A 20,806-nucleotide genomic window follows, 5' to 3' on the forward strand; every position below is an offset into this window, starting at 1 on the left:
ACCATGGCGAACACTGCAAAGCAGTGGGGAACCAAAGGGAGCAGCGGGAACGGATTGGAAAAAGTGGGGAACAGTGGGAAACACTGCAGAACAGAGGGGAACGAAATGGAGCACGGCGAGCATATCGGAAAGAAGTTGAGAAGTGGGCAGCATTGCAGAACAGTGGGGAATCAAAGGGAGCAGGGGGATCAGTTTGGAAAAAGTGTGGAGCAGTGTGGAAAAATGCAGAAGAGTGGGGACCCAAAGGGAGCAGGAGGAACAGATTGGAAAAAGTCGGGAACCGTGGAGAACACTGCAGAACAGAGGGGAACAAAAGGGAGCAGGGGTAACGGATTGGAAAATGTGGGGAACTGTATGGAAAACTGCAGAATAGAGGTGAACCAAAGGGAGCAGGGGGAACAGCTTGGAAAAAGTGGGAACTGTGGGGAAAACAGTAGAACAGAGGGGAGCCCAAGGAGCAGGAGGAGCAGATTGGAAAAAGTTGGGAACGGTGTGGAAAAATGCAGAAGAGTGGAGAACAACGGGAGCAGGGTGAACGTATTGGAAAAAGTGGGGAACTGTTTGGAACACTGCAGAACAGAGGGGAACCAAAGGAGCACGGGGAAGAGATGGGAAAAATTGGGAAACAATGGAGGACAGTGCAGCTCGGAGGGGAACCAAAAGGAGCATGGGAACAGATTGGAAAAAATGTGGAGAACCATGGGGAATACTGCAGAACAGAGAGGACCCAAAGTGAGCAGAGGGAAGAACTCGGAAAAGTGGGGAACCGTGGGGAACCAAATGGAGCGGGGGAAACAGATTGGAAAAAGTGGGGAACAGTGTGGAAAACGCAGAAGAGTGAGGAAACAAAGGGAGCAGGGGGAACAGATTGGAAAAAGTGGGGAACTGTGTGGAACACTGCAGAACATAGGGGAATTAAAGGGAACATGGAGAATAGATTGGAAAAAGTGCGGAACCGTGGCGAACACTGCAAAACAGTGGGGAACGAAAGGGAGCAGAGGGAACGGATTGGAAAAAGTTGGGAACCGTGGGAAACACTGCAGAACAGAGGGGAACGAAAGGGAGCAGGACGAACATATCGGAAAAAAGTTGAGAAGTGGGGAACACTGCAGAACAGTGGGGAATCAAAGGGAGCAGGGGGATCAGATTGGAAAAAGTGGGGAACTGTGTGGAAAAATGCAGAACAGTGGGGAACCAAAGGGAGCAGGAGGAACAGATTGGAAAAAGTCGGGAACCGTGGAGAACCCTGCAGAACAGAGGGGAACCAAAGGGAGCAGGGGTAACGGATTGGAAAATGTGGGGAACTGTATAGAAAACTGCAGAATAGAGGGGAACCAACGGGAGCAGGGGGAACAGATTGGAAAAAGTGGAAACTGTGGGGAAAACTGCAGAACAGAGGGGAGCCCAAGGAGAAGGGGGAACAGATTGGAAAAAGTGGGGAACGGAGTGGAAAATGCAGAAGAGTGGAGAAACAACGGGAGCAGGGTGAACGGATTGGAAAAAGTGGGGAACAGTGTGGAACACTGCAGAACAGAGGGGAATCAAAGGAAGCAGGGTGAACGGATTGGAAAAAGTGGGGAACCGTTCGGAACACTGAACAACAGAGGGGAACCAAAGGAGTACGGGGAAGAGATTGGAAAAATTGGGAAACCATGGAGGACAGTGCAGGACGGAGGGGAACCAAAGGGAGCAGGGGGAACAGATTGGAAAAATTGGGGAACTGTGGGGAACACTGTAGAACAGAGAGGAACCAAAGAGAGCACGGCGAACAGATTGGAAAAAGTGTGGAACCGTGGGGAACACTGAAGAGCAGAGGGGAACCAAGGGAGCAGGTGCAACGGATTGGAAAAAGTGGGGAATCGCGAAGGACAATGCAGGACAGAGGGGAAAGAAAGGGCACAGGGGGAACGGATTGGAAAAAGTGGGGAACTGTGGGGAACACTGCAGAACAGAGGGGAAACAAAGGGTGCAGGGGGAACAGCTCGGAAAAGTGGGGAACCGTGGGGAACACTGCAGAATAAAGGAGAACCAAACGGAGCAGGGGGTACAGATTGGAAAAAAGTGGGGTATCGTGGGGAGTTCTGCAGAACAGTGGGGAACCAAAAGGAGCAGGGTGAATGGATTGGAAAAAGTGGGGAACCGTGGAGAACATTGCAGGACAGAGGGGAAACAAAGAGAGCAGGGCGAACTGATTGGAAAAAGTGGGGAAACGTGGGGAACACTGCAGGACAGAGGGGAAACAAAGGGAGCAGGATGAACAGATTCGAAAAAGTGTGCAACCTTGGGGAACACTGCAGGATAGAGGGGAACTAAACGGAGCATGGGTAACAGATAGGAAAAAGTGCAGAACCATGGCGAACACTACAAAACAGTGGGGAACCAAAGGGAGCAGCGGGAACGGATTGGAAAAAGTGGGGAACCGTGGGAAACACTGCAGAACAGAGGGGAACGAAATGGAGCACGGCGAGCATATCGTAAAGAAGTTGAGAAGTGGGCAACACTGCAGAACGGTGGGGAATCAAAGGGAGCAGGGGGATCAGTTTGGAAAAAGTGTGGAGCAGTGTGGAAAAATGCAGAAGATTGGGGACCCATAGAGAGCAGGAGGAACAGATTGGAAAAATTCGGGAACCGTGGAGAACACTGCAGAACAGAGGGGAACAAAAGGGAGCAGGGGTAACGGATTGGAAAATGTGGGGAACTGTATGGAAAACTGCAGAATAGAGGTGAACCAAAGGGAGCAGGGGGAACAGCTTGGAAAAAGTGGGAACTGTGGGGAAAACTGCAGAACAGAGGGGAGCCCAAGGAGCAGGGGGAGCAGATTGGAAAAAGTGGGGAACGGTGTGGAAAAATGCATCAGAGTGGAGAAACAACGGGAGCAGGGTGAACGTATTGGAAAAAGTGGGGAACTGTTTGGAACACTGCAGAACAGAGGGGAACCAAAGGAGCACGGGGAAGAGATGGGAAAAATTGAGAAACAATAGAGGACAGTGCAGCTCGGAGGGGAACCAAAAGGAGCATGGGAACAGATTGGAAAAAATGTGGAGAACCATGGGGAATACTGCAGAACAGAGAGGACCCAAAGTGAGCAGAGGGAAGAACTCGGAAAAGTGGGGAACCGTGGGGAACCAAAGGGAGCGGGGGAAACAGATTGGAAAAAGTGGGGAACAGTGTGGAAAACGCAGAAGAGTGAGGAAACAAAGGGAGCAGGGGAAACAGATTGGAAAAAGTGGGGAACTGTGTGGAACACTGCAGAACATAGGGGAATTAAAGGGAACATGGAGAATAGATTGGAAAAAGTGCGGAACCGTGGCGAACACTGCAAAACAGTGGGGAACGAAAGGGAGCAGTGGGAACGGATTGGAAAAAGTTGGGAACCGTGGGAAACACTGCAGAACAGAGGGGAACGAAAGGGAGCAGGACGAACATATCGGAAAAAAGTTGAGAAGTGGGGAACACTGCAGAACAGTGGGGAATCAAAGGGAGCAGGGGGATCAGATTGGAAAAAGTGGGGAACTGTGTGGAAAAATGCAGAACAGTGGGGAACCAAAGGGAGCAGGAGGAACAGATTGGAAAAAGTCGGGAACCATGGAGAACCCTGCAGAACAGAGGGGAACCAAAGGGAGCAGGGGTAATGGATTGGAAAATGTGGGGAACTGTATAGAAAACTGCAGAATAGAGGGGAACCAACGGGAGCAGGGGGAACAGATTGGGAAAAGTGGGGAATGGTGTGGAAAATGCAGAAGAGTGGAGAAACAACGGGAGAAGGGTGAACGGATTGGAAAAAGTGGGGAACAGTGTGGAACACTGCAGAACAGAGGGAAATCAAAGGAAGCAGGGGGAAAGGATTGGAAAAAGTGTGGAACCGTTCGGAACACTGAACAACAGAGGGGAACCAAAGGAGCACGGGGAACAGATTGGAAAAAGTGGGGAACTGTGGGGAACACTGTAGAACAGAGAGGAACCAAAGAGAGCATGGCGAACAGATTGGAAAAAGTGTGGAACCGTGGGGAACACTGCTGGACAGAGGGGAACCAAAGGGAGCAGGGGGAACAGATTGCAGAAAGTGGGGAACAGTGGGGAATATTGCAGAAAAGTGGGGAAGCAAATGGAGCATGGGAACAGATTGGAAAATCTGGGAAACGTGTGGAAAAATGTAGAACAGTGGGAAACCAAACGGAGAAGGGAGAACGGATTGGAAAATGTGAGGAACCGTGGGGAGCACTGCAGTACAGAGGGGAACTAAAGGGAGCAAAGGAACGGATTGGAAAAGTGGGGAAATATGGGGGAAAATGCAGGACAGAGGGGAACCAAAGGGAACAGGGGGAATGGATTGGAAAAAGTTGGTAACCGTGGGGAACACTGCAGGACAGAGGGGAACCAAAGGGAGCAGGGGGAACAGTTTGGAAAATGTGGGTAACCGTGGGGAACACTGCAGAACACTGCGGAACCAAAGGGAGCAGGGGGAAAAGCTCGGAAAAGTGGGGAACCGTGGGGAACACTGCAGAATAAAGGAGAACCAAACGGAGCAGGGGGAACATATTGGAAAAAGTGGGGAATCGTGGGGAGTTCTGCAGAACAGTGGGGAACCAAAAGGAGCAGGGGGAATGGATTGGAAAAAGTGGGGAACAGTGGGGAATATTGCAGAAAAGAGGGGAAGCAAATTGAGCATGGGAACAGATTGGAAAAATCGGGGAACCGTGTGGAAAAATGCAGAACAGTGGGAAACCAAAGGGAGCAGGGAGAACGGATAGGAAAATGTGGGGAACCGTGCGGAACACTGCAGGACAGAGGGGAACCAAAGGGAACAGGAGGTACAGGTTGTAAAAAGTGGGGAATCGTTAGCGAACACTGCAGAACAGTGGGGAACCAAAGGGAGCAGGGGGAACAGATTGCAAAAGGTGGGGAACAGTGGGGAATATTGCAGAAAAGAGGGGAACCAAATGGAGCATGGGAACAGATTGGAAAAATTGGGGAACCGTGTGGAAAAATGCAAAACAGTGGGAAACCAAAGGGAGCAGGGAGAACGGATTGGAAAAAGTGGGGAACCGTTCGGAACACTGCACAACAGAGGGGAACCAAAGGAGCACGGGGAAGAGATTGGAAAAATTGGGAAACCATGGAGGACAGTGCAGGACGGAGGGGAACCAAAGGGAGCAGGGGGAAAAGATTGGATAAAGTGGGGAACTGTGGGGAACATTGTAGAACTGAGGGGAACCAAAGAGAGCACGACGAACAGATTGGAAAAAGTGTGGAACCGTGGGGAACACTGCAGGACAGAGGGGAACCAAAGGGAACAGGAGGTACACGTTGTAAAAAGTGGGGAACCGTTAGCGAACACTGCAGAACAGAGGGGAAAAAAAGGGAGCAGGGGTAACGGATTGGAAAATGTGGGGAACTGTATGAAAAACTGCAGAATAGAGGTGAACCAAAGGGAGCAGGGGGAACAGCTTGGAAAAAGTGGGAACTGTGGGGAAAACTGCAGAACAGAGGGGAGCCCAAGGAGCAGGGGGAGCAGATTGGAAAAAGTGGGGAACGGTGTGGAAAAATGCATAAGAGTGGAGAAACAACGGGAGCAGGGTGAACGTATTGGAAAAAGTGGGGAACTGTTTGGAACACTGCAGAACAGAGGGGAACCAAAGGAGCACGGGGAAGAGATGGGAAAAATTGGGAAACAATAGAGGACAGTGCAGCTCGGAGGGGAACCAAAAGGAGCATGGGAACAGATTGGAAAAAATGTGGAGAACCATGGGGAATACTGCAGAACAGAGAGGACCCAAAGTGAGCAGAGGGAAGAACTCGGAAAAGTGGGGAACCGTGGGGAACCAAAGGGAGCGGGGGAAACAGATTGGAAAAAGTGGGGAACAGTGTGGAAAACGCAGAAGAGTGAGGAAACAAAGGGAGCAGGGGGAACAGATTGGAAAAAGTGGGGAACTGTGTGGAACACTGCAGAACATAGGGGAATTAAAGGGAACATGGAGAATAGATTGGAAAAAGTGCGGAACCGTGGCGAACACTGCAAAACAGTGGGGAACGAAAGGGAGCAGGACGAACATATCGGAAAAAAGTAGAGAAGTGGGAAACACTGCAGAACAGTGGGGAATCAAAGGGAGCAGGGGGATCAGATTGGAAAAAGTGGGGAACTGTGTGGAAAAATGCAGAACAGTGGGGAACCAAAGGGAGCAGGAGGAACAGATTGGAAAAAGTCGGGAACCGTGGAGAACCCTGCAGAACAGAGGGGAACCAAAGGGAGCAGGGGTAACGGATTGGAAAATGTGGGGAACTGTATAGAAAACTGCAGAATAGAGGGGAACCAACGGGAGCAGGGGGAACAGATTGGAAAAAGTGGAAACTGTGGGGAAAACTGCAGAACAGAGGGGAGCCCAAGGAGAAGGGGGAACAGATTGGAAAAAGTGGGGAACGGAGTGGAAAATGCAGAAGAGTGGAGAAACAACGGGAGCAGAGTGAACGGATTGGAAAAAGTGGGGAACAGTGTGGAACACTGCAGAACAGAGGGGAATCAAAGGAAGCAGGGGGAACGGATTGGAAAAAGTGGGGAACCGTTCGGAACACTGAACAACAGAGGGGAACCAAAGGAGCACGGGGAAGAGATTGGAAAAATTGGGAAACCATGGAGGACAGTGCAGTACGGAGGGGAACCAAAGGGAGCAGGGGGAACAGATTGGAAAAAGTGGGGAACTGTGGGGAACACTGTAGAACAGAGAGGAACCAAAGAGAGCACGGCGAACAGATTGGAAAAAGTGTGGAACCGTGGGGAACACTGCAGGACAGAGGGGAACCAAAGGGAACAGGAAGTACAGGTTGGAAAAAGTGGGGAACCGTTGGCGAACACTGCAGAACAGTGGGGAACCAAAGGGAGCAGGGGGAACAGATTGCAAAAAGTGGGGAACAGTGGGGAATATTGCAGAAAAGAAGGGAAGCAAATGGAGCATGGGAACAGATTGGAAAAATCGGGGAAACGTGTGGAAAAATGTAGAACAGTGGGAAACCAAAGGGAGCAGGGAGAACGGATTGGAAAAAGTGGGGAACCGTTCGGAACACTGCACAACAGAGGGGAACCAAAGGAGCACGGGGAAGAGATTGGAAAAATTGGGAAACCATGGAGGACAGTGCAGGACGGAGGGGAACCAAAGGGAGCAGGGGGAAAAGATTGGATAAAGTGGGGAACTGTGGGGAACATTGTAGAACTGAGGGGAACCAAAGAGAGCACGACGAACAGATTGGAAAAAGTGTGGAACCGTGGGGAACACTGCAGGACAGAGGGGAACCAAAGGGAACAGGAGGTACAGGTTGTAAAAAGTGGGGAACCGTTAGCGAACACTGCAGAACAGTGGGGAACCAAAGGGAGCAGGGGGAACAGATTGCAAAAGGTGGGGAACAGTGGGGAATATTGCAGAAAAGAGGGGAACCAAATGGAGCATGGGAACAGATTGGAAAATTTGGGGAACCTTGTGGAAAAATGCAGAACAGTGGGAAACCAAAGGGAGCAGGGAGAACGGATTGGAAAATGCGGGGAACCGTGGAGAGCACTGCAGTACAGAGGGGAACTAAAGGGAGCAGGGGGAACGGATTGGAAAAGTGGGGAACTGTGGGGGAAAATGCAGGACAGAGGGGAACCAAAGGGAGCAGGGGGAATGGATTGGAATAAGTGGGTAACCGTAGGGAACACTGCAGGACAGAGGGGAACCAAAGGGAGCAGGGGGAACGGTTTGGAAAAAGTGGGGAACCGTTCGGAAGACTGCACAACAGAGGGGAACCAAAGGAGCACGGGGAAGAGATTGGAAAAATTGGGAAACCATGGAGGACAGTGCAGGACGGAGGGAACCAAAGGGAGCAGGGGGAAAAGATTAGATAAAGTGGGGAACTGTGGGGAACATTGTAGAACTGAGGGGAACCAAAGAGAGCACGGCGAACAGATTGGAAAAAGTGTGGAAACGTAGGGAACACTGCAGGACAGAGGGGAACCAAAGGGAACAGGAGGTACAGGTTGTAAAAAGTGGGGAACCGTTAGCGAACACTGCAGAACAGTGGGGAAACAAAGGGAGCAGGGGGAACACATTGCAAAAGGTGGGGAACAGTGGGGAATATTGCAGAAAAGAGGGGAACCAAATGGAGCATGGGAACAGATTGGTAAAATTGGGGAACCTTGTGGAAAAATGCAGAACAGTGGGAAACCAAAGGGAGCAGGGAGAACGGATTGGAAAATGCGGGGAACCGTGGAGAGCACTGCAGTACAGAGGGGAACTAAAGGGAGCAGGGGGAACGGATTGGAAAAGTGGGGAACTGTGGGGGAAAATGCAGGACAGAGGGGAACCAAAGGGAGCAGGGGGAATGGATTGGAATAAGTGGGTAACCGTGGGGAACACTGCAGGACAGAGGGGAACCAAAGGGAGCAGGGGGACCGGTTTGGAAAAAGTGGGTAACCGTGGGGAATACTGCAGAACACTGCAGAACCAAAGGGAGCAGGGGGAACAGCTCGGAAAAGTGGGGAACCTTCGGTAACACTGCAGAATAAAGGAGAACCAAACGGAGCAGTGGAACAGATTGGAAAAAGTGGGGAATCGTGGGGAGTTCTGCAGAACAGTGGGGAACCAAAAGGAGCAGGGGGAATGGATTGGAAAAAGTGGGGAACCGTGGAGAACATTGGAGGACAGAGGGGAAACAAAGGGAGCAGGGCGAACTGATTGGAAAAAGTGGGGAAACGTGGGGAACACTGCAGGACAGAGGGGAAACAAAGGGAGCAGGGTGAACAGATTCGAAAAAGTGTGCACCTTGGGGAACATTGCAGATAGAGGGGAACTAAACGGAGCATGGGGAACAGATTGGAAAAAGTGCAGAACCATGGCGAACACTGCAAAACAGTGGGAAACCAAAGGGAGCAGCGGGAACGGATTGGAAAAAGTGGGGAACCGTGGGAAACACTGCAGAACAGAGAGGAACCAAAGAGAGCACGGCGAACAGATTGGAAAAAGTGTGGAACCGTGGGGAACACTGCAGGACAGAGGGGAACCAAAGGGAACAGGAGGTACAGGTTGGATAAAGTGGGGAACCGTTGGCGAACACTGCAGAACAGTGGGTAACCAAAGGGAGCAGGGGGAACAGATTGCAAAAAGTGGGGAACAGTGGGGAATATTGCAGAAAAGAAGGGAAGCAAATGGAGCATGGGAACAGATTGGAAAAATCGGGGAAACGTGTGGAAAAATGTAGAACAGTGGGAAACCAAAGGGAGCAGGGAGAACGGATTGGAAAAAGTGGGGAACCGTTCGGAACACTGCACAACAGAGGGGAACCAAAGGAGCACGGGGAAGAGATTGGAAAAATTGGGAAACCATGGAGGACAGTGCAGGACGGAGGGGAACCAAATGGAGCAGGGGGAAAAGATTGGATAAAGTGGGGAACTGTGGGGAACATTGTAGAACTGAGGGGAACCAAAGAGAGCACGACGAACAGATTGGAAAAAGTGTGGAACCGTGGGGAACACTGCAGGACAGAGGGGAACCAAAGGGAACAGGAGGTACAGGTTGTAAAAAGTGGGGAACCGTTAGCGAACACTGCAGAACAGTGGGGAACCAAAGGGAGCAGGGGGAACAGATTGCAAAAGGTGGGGAACAGTGGGGAATATTGCAGAAAAGAGGGGAACCAAATGGAGCATGGGAACAGATTGGAAAATTTGGGGAACCTTGTGGAAAAATGCAGAACTGTGGGAAACCAAAGGGAGCAGGGAGAACGGATTGGAAAATGCGGGGAACCGTGGAGAGCACTGCAGTACAGAGGGGAACTAAAGGGAGCAGGGGGAACGGATTGGAAAAGTGGGGAACTGTGGGGGAAAATGCAGGACAGAGGGGAACCAAAGGGAGCAGGGGGAATGGATTGGAATAAGTGGGTAACCGTGGGGAACACTGCAGAACAGAGGGGAACCAAAGGGAGCAGGGGGAACGGTTTGGAAAAAGTGGGGAACCGTTCGGAAGACTGCACAACAGAGGGGAACCAAAGGGAGCAGGGGGAAAAGATTGGATAAAGTGGGGAACTGTGGGGAACATTGTAGAACTGAGGGGAACCAAAGAGAGCACGGCGAACAGATTGGAAAAAGTGTGGAAACGTAGGGAACACTGCAGGACAGAGGGGAACCAAAGGGAACAGGAGGTACAGGTTGTAAAAAGTGCGGAACCGTTAGCGAACACTGCAGAACAGTGGGGAACCAAAGGGAGCAGGGGGAACACATTGCAAAAGGTGGGGAACAGTGGGGAATATTGCAGAAAAGAGGGGAACCAAATGGAGCATGGGAACAGATTGGGAAAATTGGGGAACCTTGTGGAAAAATGCAGAACAGTGGGAAACCAAAGGGAGCAGGGAGAACGGATTGGAAAATGCGGGGAACCGTGGAGAGCACTGCAGTACAGAGGGGAACTAAAGGGAGCAGGGGGAACGGATTGGAAAAGTGGGGAACTGTGGGGGAAAATGCAGGACAGAGGGGAACCAAAGGGAGCAGGGGGAATGGATTGGAATAAGTGGGTAACCGTGGGGAACACTGCAGGACAGAGGGGAACCAAAGGGAGCAGGGGGACCGGTTTGGAAAAAGTGGGTAACCGTGGGGAATACTGCAGAACACTGCAGAACCAAAGGGAGCAGGGGGAACAGCTCGGAAAAGTGGGGAACCTTCGGTAACACTGCAGAATAAAGGAGAACCAAACGGAGCAGTGGAACAGATTGGAAAAAGTGGGGAATCGTGGGGAGTTCTGCAGAACAGTGGGGAACCAAAAGGAGCAGGGGGAATGGATTGGAAAAAGTGGGGAACCGTGGAAAACATTGGAGGACAGAGGGGAAACAAAGGGAGCAGGGCGAACTGATTGGAAAAAGTGGGGAAACGTGGGGAACACTGCAGGACAGAGGGGAAACAAAGGGAGCAGGGTGAACAGATTCGAAAAAGTGTGCACCTTGGGGAACATTGCAGATAGAGGGGAACTAAACGGAGCATGGGGAACAGATTGGAAAAAGTGCAGAACCATGGCGAACACTGCAAAACAGTGGGGAACCAAAGGGAGCAGCGGGAACGGATTGGAAAATGTGGGGAACCGAGGGAAACACTGCAGAACAGAGGGGAAAGAAATGGAACACGGCGAGCATTTCGGAAAGAAGTTGAGAAGTGGGGAACACTGCAGGACAGAGGGGAACCAAAGGGAGCAGGGGGGAACGGATTGGATAAAGTGGGGAACTGTGAAGAACAATGCAGACAGAGAGGAACCAAAGCGATCACGGCGAACAAATTCGAAAATAGTGGAAAAGTGGGGAATACTGCAGAATAGTGGGGAACCAAAGGGATCGGGGGAAACAGATTGGAAAAAGTGGGGAACAGTGTATAAAAATGCAGAAGCTTGAAGAAACAAAGGGAGCATGGGGTATACATTGGAAAAATTGTGGAACCATGGGGAACACTGAAGAGCAGAGGGGAACCAAGGGAGCAGTGCAACGGATTGGAAAAAGTGGGGAATCGTGAAGGACAATGCAGGACAGAGGGGAAAGAAAGGGCACAGGGGGAACGGATTGGAAAAAGTGGGGAACTGTGGGGAACACTGCAGAACAGAGGGGAACCAAAGGGAGCAGGGGGAACAGCTCGGAAAAGTGGGGAACCGTTGGGAACACTGCAGAATAAAGGAGAACCAAACGGAGCAGGGGGTACAGATTGGAAAAAAGTGGGGTATCGTGGGGAGTTCTGCAGAACAGTGGGGAACCAAAAGGAGCAGGGGGAATGGATTCGAAAAAGTGTGCAACCTTGGGGAACACTGCAGAATAGAGGGGAACTAAACGGAGCATGGGGAACAGATTGGAAAAAGTGGGGAAACGTGGGGAACACTGCAGGACAGAGGGGAAACAAAGGGAGCAGGGTGAACAGATTCGAAAAAGTGTGCAACCTTGGGGAACACTGCAGAATAGAGGGGAACTAAACGGAGCATGGGGAACAGATTGGAAAAAGTGCAGAACCATGGCGAACACTACAAAACAGTGGGGAACCAAAGGGAGCAGCGGGAACGGATTGGAAAAAGTGGGGAACCGTGGGAAACACTGCAGAACAGAGGGGAACGAAATGGAGCACGGCGAGCATATCGTAAAGAAGTTGAGAAGTGGGCAACACTGCAGAACGGTGGGGAATCAAAGGGAGCAGGGGGATCAGTTTGGAAAAAGTGTGGAGCAGTGTGGAAAAATGCAGAAGAGTGGGGACCCAAAGGGAGCAGGAGGAACAGATTGGAAAAATTCGGGAACCGTGGAGAACACTGCAGAACAGAGGGGAACAAAAGGGAGCAGGGGTAACGGATTGGAAAATGTGGGGAACTGTATGAAAAACTGCAGAATAGAGGTGAACCAAAGGGAGCAGGGGGAACAGCTTGGAAAAAGTGGGAACTGTGGGGAAAACTGCAGAACAGAGGGGAGCCCAAGGAGCACGGGGAAGAGATGGGAAAAATTGGGAAACAATGGAGGACAGTGCAGCTCGGAGGGGAACCAAAAGGAGCATGGGAACAGATTGGAAAAAATGTGGAGAACCATGGGGAATACTGCAGAACAGAGAAGACCCAAAGTGAGCAGAGGGAAGAACTCGGAAAAGTGGGGAACCGTGGGGAACCAAAGGGAGCGGGGGAAACAGATTGGAAAAAGTGGGGAACAGTGTGGAAAACGCAGAAGAGTGAGGAAACAAAGGGAGCAGGGGGAACAGATTGGAAAAAGTGGGGAACTGTGTGGAACACTGCAGAACATAGGGGAATTAAAGGGAACATGGAGAATAGATTGGAAAAAGTGCGGAACCGTGGCGAACACTGCAAAACAGTGGGGAACGAAAGGGAGCAGTGGGAACGGATTGGAAAAAGTTGGGAACCGTGGGAAACACTGCAGAACAGAGGGGAACGAAAGGGAGCAGGACGAACATATCGGAAAAAAGTTGAGAAGTGGGAAACACTGCAGAACAGTGGGGAATCAAAGGGAGCAGGGGGATCAGATTGGAAAAAGTGGGGAACTGTGTGGAAAAATGCAGAACAGTGGGGAACCAAAGGGAGCAGGAGGAACAGATTGGAAAAAGTCGGGAACCGTGGAGAACCCTGCAGAACAGAGGGGAACCAAAGGGAGCAGGGGTAACGGATTGGAAAATGTGGGGAACTGTATAGAAAACTGCAGAATAGAGGGGAACCAACGGGAGCAGGGGGAACAGATTGGAAAAAGTGGAAACTGTGGGGAAAACTGCAGAACACAGGGGAGCCCAAGGAGAAGGGGGAACAGATTGGAAAAAGTGGGGAACGGAGTGGAAAATGCAGAAGAGTGGAGAAACAACGGGAGCAGGGTGAACGGATTGGAAAATGTGGGGAACAGTGTGGAACACTGCAGAACAGAGGGGAATCAAAGGAAGCAGGGGGAACGGATTGGAAAAAGTGGGGAACCGTTCGGAACACTGAACAACAGAGGGGAACCAAAGGAGCACGGGGAAGAGATTGGAAAAATTGGGAAACCATGGAGGACAGTGCAGTATGGAGGGGAACCAAAGGGAGCAGGGGGAACAGATTGGAAAAAGTGGGGAACTGTGGGGAACACTGTAGAACAGAGAGGAACCAAAGAGAGCACGGCGAACAGATTGGAAAAAGTGTGGAACCGTGGGGAACACTGCAGGACAGAGGGGAACCAAAGGGAACAGGAGGTACAGGTTGTAAAAAGTGGGGAACCGTTGGCGAACACTGCAGAACAGTGGGGAACCAAAGGGAGCAGGGGGAACAGATTGCAAAAAGTGGGGAACAGTGGGGAATATTGCAGAAAAGAAGGGAAGCAAATGGAGCATGGGAACAGATTGGAAAAATCGGGGAAACGTGTGGAAAAATGTAGAACAGTGGGAAACGAAAGGGAGCAGGGACAACGGATTGGAAAAAGTGGGGAACCGTTCGGAACACTGCACAACAGAGAGGAACCAAAGGAGCACGGGGAAGAGATTGGAAAAATTGGGAAACCATGGAGGACAGTGCAGGACGGAGGGGAACCAAAGGGAGCAGGGGAAAAAGATTGGATAAAGTGGGGAACTGTGGGGAACATTGTAGAGCTGAGGGGAACCAAAGAGAGCACGACGAACAGATTGGAAAAAGTGTGGAACCGTGGGGAACACTGCAGGACAGAGGGGAACCAAAGGGAACAGGAGGTACAGGTTGTAAAAAGTGGGGAACCGTTAGCGAACACTGCAGAACAGTGGGGAACCAAAGGGAGCAGGGGGAACAGATTGCAAAAGGTGGGGAACAGTGGGGAATATTGCAGAAAAGAGGGTAACCAAATGGAGCATGGGAACAGATTGGAAAAATTGGGGAACCTTGTGGAAAAATGCAGAACAGTGGGAAACCGAAGGGAGCAGGAAGAACGGATTGGAAAATGCGGGGAACCGTGGAGAGCACTGCAGTACAGAGGGGAACTAAAGGGAGCAGGGGGAACGGATTGGAAAAGTGGGGAACTGTGGGGGAAAATGCAGGACAGAGGGGAACCAAAGGGAGCAGGGGGAATGGATTGGAATAAGTGGGTAACCGTGGGGAACACTCCAGGACAGAGGGGAACCAAAGGGAGCAGGGGGAACGGTTTGGAAAAAGTGGGTAACCGTGGGGAACACTGCAGAACACTGCGGAACCAAAGGGAGCAGGGTGAACAGCTCGGAAAAGTGGGGAACCTTGGGTAACACTGCAGAATAAAGGAGAACCAAACGGAGCAGTGGGAACAGATTGGAAAAAGTGGGGAATCGTGGGGAGTTCTGCAGAACAGTGGGGAACCAAAAGGAGCAGGGGGAATGGATTGGAAAAAGTGGGGAACCGTGGACAACATTTGAGGACAGAAGGGAAACAAAGGGAGCAGGGCGAACTGATTGGAAAAAGTGGGGAAACGTGGGGAACACTGCAGGACAGAGGGGAAACAAAGGGAGCAGGGTGAAAAGTTTCGAAAGAGTGTGCACCTTGGGGAACACTGCAGAATAGAGGGGAACTAAACGGAGCATGGGGAACAGATTGGAAAAAGTGCAGAACCATGGCGAACACTGCAAAACAGTGGGGAACCAAAGGGAGCAGCGGGAACGGATTGGAAAAAGTGGGGAACCGTGGGAAACACTGCAGAACAGAGGGGAACGAAATGGAGCACGGCGAGCATATCGGAAAGAAGTTGAGAAGTGGGGAACACTGCAGGACAGAGGGGAACCAAAGGGAGCAGGGGGGGAACGGATTGGATAAAGTGGGGAACTGTGAAGAACAATGCAGACAGAGAGGAACCAAAGCGATCACGGCGAACAAATTCGAAAATAGTGGAAAAGTGGGGAATACTGCAGAATAGTGGGGAACCAAAGGGATCGGGGGAAACAGATTGGAAAAAGTGGGGAACAGTGTATAAAATGCAGAAGCTTGAAGAAACAAAGGGAGCATGGGGTATACATTGGAAAAATTGTGGAACCATGGGGAACACTGAAGAGCAGAGGGGAACCAAGGGAGCAGGTGCAACGGATTGGAAAAAGTGGGGAATCGCGAAGGACAATGCAGGACAGAGGGGAAAGAAAGGGCACAGGGGGAACGGATTGGAAAAAGTGGGGAACTGTGGGGAACACTGCAGAACAGAGGGGAACCAAAGGGAGCAGGGGGAACAGCTCGGAAAAGTGGGGAACCGTTGGGAACACTGCAGAATAAAGGAGAACCAAACGGAGCAGGGGGTACAGATTGGAAAAAAGTGGGGTATCGTGGGGAGTTCTGCAGAACAGTGGGGAACCAAAAGGAGCAGGGGGAATGGATTCGAAAAAGTGTGCAACCTTGGGGAACACTGCAGAATAGAGGGGAACTAAACGGAGCATGGGGAACAGATTGGAAAAAGTGGGGAAACGTGGGGAACACTGCAGGACAGAGGGGAAACAAAGGGAGCAGGGTGAACAGATTCGAAAAAGTGTGCAACCTTGGGGAACACTGCAGAATAGAGGGGAACTAAACGGAGCATGGGGAACAGATTGGAAAAAGTGCAGAACCATGGCGAACACTACAAAACAGTGGGGAACCAAAGGGAGCAGCGGGAACGGATTGGAAAAAGTGGGGAACCGTGGGAAACACTGCAGAACAGAGGGGAACGAAATGGAGCACGGCGAGCATATCGTAAAGAAGTTGAGAAGTGGGCAACACTGCAGAACGGTGGGGAATCAAAGGGAGCAGGGGGATCAGTTTGGAAAAAGTGTGGAGCAGTGTGGAAAAATGCAGAAGAGTGGGGACCCAAAGGGAGCAGGAGGAACAGATTGGAAAAATTCGGGAACCGTGGAGAACACTGCAGAACAGAGGGGAACAAAAGGGAGCAGGGGTAACGGATTGGAAAATGTGGGGAACTGTATGAAAAACTGCAGAATAGAGGTGAACCAAAGGGAGCAGGGGGAACAGCTTGGAAAAAGTGGGAACTGTGGGGAAAACTGCAGAACAGAGGGGAGCCCAAGGAGCAGGGGGAGCAGATTGGAAAAAGTGGGGAACGGTGTGGAAAAATGCATAAGAGTGGAGAAACAACGGGAGCAGGGTGAACGTATTGGAAAAAGTGGGGAACTGTTTGGAACACTGCAGAACAGAGGGGAACCAAAGGAGCACGGGGAAGAGATGGGAAAAATTGGGAAACAATGGAGGACAGTGCAGCTCGGAGGGGAACCAAAAGGAGCATGGGAACAGATTGGAAAAAATGTGGAGAACCATGGGGAATACTGCAGAACAGAGAAGACCCAAAGTGAGCAGAGGGAAGAACTCGGAAAAGTGGGGAACCGTGGGGAACCAAAGGGAGCGGGGGAAACAGATTGGAAAAAGTGGGGAACAGTGTGGAAAACGCAGAAGAGTGAGGAAACAAAGGGAGCAGGGGGAACAGATTGGAAAAAGTGGGGAACTGTGTGGAACACTGCAGAACATAGGGGAATTAAAGGGAACATGGAGAATAGATTGGAAAAAGTGCGGAACCGTGGCGAACACTGCAAAACAGTGGGGAACGAAAGGGAGCAGTGGGAACGGATTGGAAAAAGTTGGGAACCGTGGGAAACACTGCAGAACAGAGGGGAACGAAAGGGAGCAGGACGAACATATCGGAAAAAAGTTGAGAAGTGGGAAACACTGCAGAACAGTGGGGAATCAAAGGGAGCAGGGGGATCAGATTGGAAAAAGTGGGGAACTGTGTGGAAAAATGCAGAACAGTGGGGAACCAAAGGGAGCAGGAGGAACAGATTGGAAAAAGTCGGGAACCGTGGAGAACCCTGCAGAACAGAGGGGAACCAAAGGGAGCAGGGGTAACGGATTGGAAAATGTGGGGAACTGTATAGAAAACTGCAGAATAGATGGGAACCAACGGGAGCAGGGGGAACAGATTGGAAAAAGTGGAAACTGTGGGGAAAACTGCAGAACAGAGGAAAGCCCAAGGAGAAGGGGGAACAGATTGGAAAAAGTGGGGAACGGAGTGGAAAATGCAGAAGAGTGGAGAAACAACGGGAGCAGGGTGAACGGATTGGAAAATGTGGGGAACAGTGTGGAACACTGCAGAACAGAGGGGAATCAAAGGAAGCAGGGGGAACGGATTGGAAAAAGTGGGGAACCGTTCGGAACACTGAACAACAGAGGGGAACCAAAGGAGCACGGGGAAGAGATTGGAAAAATTGGGAAACCATGGAGGACAGTGCAGTATGGAGGGGAACCAAAGGGAGCAGGGGGAACAGATTGGAAAAAGTGGGGAACTGTGGGGAACACTGTAGAACAGAGAGGAACCAAAGGGAGCAGGGTGAACAGATTGGAAAAAGTGTGCAACCTTGGGGAACACTGCAGAATAGAGGGGAACTAAACGGAGCATGGGGAACAGATTGGAAAAAGTGCAGAACCATGGCGAACACTACAAAACAGTGGGGAACCAAAGGGAGCAGCGGGAACGGATTGGAAAAAGTGGGGAACCGTGGGAAACACTGCAGAACAGAGGGGAACGAAATGGAGCACGGCGAGCATATCGTAAAGAAGTTGAGAAGTGGGCAACACTGCAGAACGGTGGGGAATCAAAGGGAGCAGGGGGATCAGTTTGGAAAAAGTGTGGAGCAGTGTGGAAAAATGCAGAAGAGTGGGGACCCAAAGGGAGCAGGAGGAACAGATTGGAAAAATTCGGGAACCGTGGAGAACACTGCAGAACAGAGGGGAACAAAAGGGAGCAGGGGTAACGGATTGGAAAATGTGGGGAACTGTATGAAAAACTGCAGAATAGAGGTGAACCAAAGGGAGCAGGGGGAACAGCTTGGAAAAAGTGGGAACTGTGGGGAAAACTGCAGAACAGAGGGGAGCCCAAGGAGCACGGGGAAGAGATGGGAAAAATTGGGAAACAATGGAGGACAGTGCAGCTCGGAGGGGAACCAAAAGGAGCATGGGAACAGATTGGAAAAAATGTGGAGAACCATGGGGAATACTGCAGAACAGAGAAGACCCAAAGTGAGCAGAGGGAAGAACTCGGAAAAGTGGGGAACCGTGGGGAACCAAAGGGAGCGGGGGAAACAGATTGGAAAAAGTGGGGAACAGTGTGGAAAACGCAGAAGAGTGAGGAAACAAAGGGAGCAGGGGGAACAGATTGGAAAAAGTGGGGAACTGTGTGGAACACTGCAGAACATAGGGGAATTAAAGGGAACATGGAGAATAGATTGGAAAAAGTGCGGAACCGTGGCGAACACTGCAAAACAGTGGGGAACGAAAGGGAGCAGTGGGAACGGATTGGAAAAAGTTGGGAACCGTGGGAAACACTGCAGAACAGAGGGGAACGAAAGGGAGCAGGACGAACATATCGGAAAAAAGTTGAGAAGTGGGAAACACTGCAGAACAGTGGGGAATCAAAGGGAGCAGGGGGATCAGATTGGAAAAAGTGGGGAACTGTGTGGAAAAATGCAGAACAGTGGGGAACCAAAGGGAGCAGGAGGAACAGATTGGAAAAAGTCGGGAACCGTGGAGAACCCTGCAGAACAGAGGGGAACCAAAGGGAGCAGGGGTAACGGATTGGAAAATGTGGGGAACTGTATAGAAAACTGCAGAATAGAGGGGAACCAACGGGAGCAGGGGGAACAGATTGGAAAAAGTGGAAACTGTGGGGAAAACTGCAGAACACAGGGGAGCCCAAGGAGAAGGGGGAACAGATTGGAAAAAGTGGGGAACGGAGTGGAAAATGCAGAAGAGTGGAGAAACAACGGGAGCAGGGTGAACGGATTGGAAAATGTGGGGAACAGTGTGGAACACTGCAGAACAGAGGGGAATCAAAGGAAGCAGGGGGAACGGATTGGAAAAAGTGGGGAACCGTTCGGAACACTGAACAACAGAGGGGAACCAAAGGAGCACGGGGAAGAGATTGGAAAAATTGGGAAACCATGGAGGACAGTGCAGTATGGAGGGGAACCAAAGGGAGCAGGGGGAACAGATTGGAAAAAGTGGGGAACTGTGGGGAACACTGTAGAACAGAGAGGAACCAAAGAGAGCACGGCGAACAGATTGGAAAAAGTGTGGAACCGTGGGGAACACTGCAGGACAGAGGGGAACCAAAGGGAACAGGAGGTACAGGTTGTAAAAAGTGGGGAACCGTTGGCGAACACTGCAGAACAGTGGGGAACCAAAGGGAGCAGGGGGAACAGATTGCAAAAAGTGGGGAACAGTGGGGAATATTGCAGAAAAGAAGGGAAGCAAATGGAGCATGGGAACAGATTGGAAAAATCGGGGAAACGTGTGGAAAAATGTAGAACAGTGGGAAACGAAAGGGAGCAGGGACAACGGATTGGAAAAAGTGGGGAACCGTTCGGAACACTGCACAACAGAGAGGAACCAAAGGAGCACGGGGAAGAGATTGGAAAAATTGGGAAACCATGGAGGACTGTGCAGGACGGAGGGGAACCAAAGGGAGCAGGGGAAAAAGATTGGATAAAGTGGGGAACTGTGGGGAACATTGTAGAACTGAGGGGAACCAAAGAGAGCACGACGAACAGATTGGAAAAAGTGTGGAACCGTGGGGAACACTGCAGGACAGAGGGGAACCAAAGGGAACAGGAGGTACAGGTTGTAAAAAGTGGGGAACCGTTAGCGAACACTGCAGAACAGTGGGGAACCAAAGGGAGCAGGGGGAACAGATTGCAAAAGGTGGGGAACAGTGGGGAATATTGCAGAAAAGAGGGTAACCAAATGGAGCATGGGAACAGATTGGAAAAATTGGGGAACCTTGTGGAAAAATGCAGAACAGTGGGAAACCGAAGGGAGCAGGAAGAACGGATTGGAAAATGCGGGGAACCGTGGAGAGCACTGCAGTACAGAGGGGAACTAAAGGGAGCAGGGGGAACGGATTGGAAAAGTGGGGAACTGTGGGGGAAAATGCAGGACAGAGGGGAACCAAAGGGAGCAGGGGGAATGGATTGGAATAAGTGGGTAACCGTGGGGAACACTCCAGGACAGAGGGGAACCAAAGGGAGCAGGGGGAACGGTTTGGAAAAAGTGGGTAACCGTGGGGAACACTGCAGAACACTGCGGAACCAAAGGGAGCAGGGTGTACAGCTCGGAAAAGTGGGGAACCTTGGGTAACACTGCAGAATAAAGGAGAACCAAACGGAGCAGTGGGAACAGATTGGAAAAAGTGGGGAATCGTGGGGAGTTCTGCAGAACAGTGGGGAACCAAAAGGAGCAGGGGGAATGGATTGGAAAAAGTGGGGAACCGTGGACAACATTTGAGGACAGAGGGGAACAAAAGGGAGCAGGGGTAACGGATTGGAAAATGTGGGGAACTGTATGAAAAACTGCAG

The sequence above is a fragment of the Narcine bancroftii genome, chromosome 3 (assembly GCF_036971445.1).
Source record: "Narcine bancroftii isolate sNarBan1 chromosome 3, sNarBan1.hap1, whole genome shotgun sequence".
Classification (NCBI taxonomy): Eukaryota; Metazoa; Chordata; class Chondrichthyes; order Torpediniformes; family Narcinidae; genus Narcine; species Narcine bancroftii.